Raw genomic sequence first — 2,062 nt, forward strand, 5'->3', positions numbered from 1 at the left:
GTGACACAATCTCGGCTCACTGCAACCCCCACCTTCCAGATTCAAGCGATTCTCATGCCTCAGCCTCCTGAGTAGCTGTGAATACAGGCGCATGCCACCACACCCAGCTAATTTTTGTATTTTTAATGAAGACAGGGTTTCACCATGTTGCCCACGTTGATCTCAAACTCCTGACCTTGAGTGATCCGCCCACCTCAGCCTCCCAAAGTGCTACGGTTACAGGCGTAAGCCACCACGCCTGGCCCCTGAAAAATTTTTTGATGTCTACTTTTTTTTCTGTTAGGTCAAACTTCTCCGAAGTAGTATGCCATATCTTAGTATCAAGTAATACAACTTAAAACTTGACTAATCTCAGTTTTGTAACTATTCATTATATCTTTATTGTAGACATTAGAGTGCTGATATAAATTTGAATCATATTTTCTCTCTCTGTGACTGGCAGTTTTTATTAATATTGCTTTTCTCTTATTTGAAGAAAACTATTAGGGATCTTGAGAAAAGTGTTGGTAAGTATTCTGTGGACTTATTCTTGCATGGAATTTGACATTTTTAAGTTGGCTCAACTTCCAACGGTCTTTGTACTTAGTATAGTGGCCTGCAACATAATGAGGACTTTTACTTCTTTTTCAGATTACTTTTGATGAAAAAAACGTAAAGAAGTTAACAGATGAAAAGAAAACCAATCTCTTGAAAAACATAGATGAAAAACTCACAGAAACAGCCAGAAACCTGGGGTACTCACTGGAACGGAGAACCATGAAGATGAAACAGAGAGATAAGAAAGTATGACTTCAATCTGTTGACCTCTTGTTTTGCTATTTAGCAGATTTTTTTCCCCTCTTAAATCCTTCCCATCTCTACCCTGCCTTTCTCTTCTCTATTCCTATCTTAAGAACTGGATGCTGTCCCTTAGGGGTGCTAGGAGGATGGCACTGAAATGGGGATCAGATGGCTCCTTTGGGTTGGTACACTGGTTGAATTGCATCACTGGTGATATCACTGCTGTGGTTGAGTAACTCATGCCGGTATTTACCACTCTTTTAATCTTGTTTTATCAGTTAATCACTTCATAAAGTTAAGTGAAAGCTGCTTTGTACATAATGAAATTTACATAGGTACGTTTTCTTCAGTAAACATTTATATCAGCAGTGCTTCTTCCTTTTTCCTTATTGATCTCATCACTTCCTTTTGCATCTCTCCTAATGTCTGCAGTGTGAGGGGAGAATTTTGTAAAGCAGCAAATACTTCTTAGTGTTGGATTCTTTTGGTTTTCAGCTATAGATTTCAGATTAAGTTAATGACAAGCTGGAAGATTTCTGCCTTGGAGTAAATGAGAATTCTGTAGGAGTTTGTTCTTATGGCCTCTAGGGGAAAAATAACACTTGTCACTGGAATGAGGGCTCCCCAGTCTCCTCCAGCCTCTCACTGTTTGTCTGCCCTTGCTGGTTCATCTGAATGTTCTAAGCTAAATGGAGAACTTGTTATTCCTTAATAAACTAGCACTGGTAATGAAGTACCTTAGTGTACTTAGGCATTAAACCCTACTTCAGTTCCTTCTCTGATGTTGATTCAGCTTCAAGGGTGATATTCTGATAAGTTCTAGGCACTCTTTCTTTAGTCCAATAGATTGGAAAGTTTCTTAAAACGTACGTTTTAATGTACAACATGGCATTTTAAAAGTTAAGGTTTTTTATTGCCATTTACCTTTCTGGTTATCATAGGAAGCTTCTCCCAACTTGTGACTAGGAGGAAGGGTAGCATTTGTAGCCTAATGTATTCCTAATTTGTTTTGACTGAAGTCTAAGCATCAATACACATAATAGCTGTTAGCCAATTATTTAATCAGTCTTATTTTTCTACCACAAGCTATATTTCAGAGGAGATTTTCTTAATTCTTCCCCATAAATAAGATATGATTCAGGTTTAAATTTCATACATATTTTTGTCCTAGACCCCGCCCCCATGAAGTTTCATTTTAGTATTTGTTCTTTATATAAAAACAGATGGTAAAAACAAAGACAAAAAAGAACTTACAAGACAATCATGTTTTTAATCCTCCCCC

The 2,062-nt window shown here is 37.5% G+C and overlaps 1 pseudogene; it reads left to right on the forward strand.

The window, feature by feature from the left end:
* The window catches only part of LOC105547312, a 16,049-nt pseudogene that overhangs the window by 10,764 nt on the left and 3,223 nt on the right, over positions 1-2,062 (forward strand).

Source organism: Mandrillus leucophaeus, unplaced genomic scaffold, assembly GCF_000951045.1.
Source record: "Mandrillus leucophaeus isolate KB7577 unplaced genomic scaffold, Mleu.le_1.0 Scaffold384, whole genome shotgun sequence".
NCBI classification, from domain to species: Eukaryota; Metazoa; Chordata; class Mammalia; order Primates; family Cercopithecidae; genus Mandrillus; species Mandrillus leucophaeus.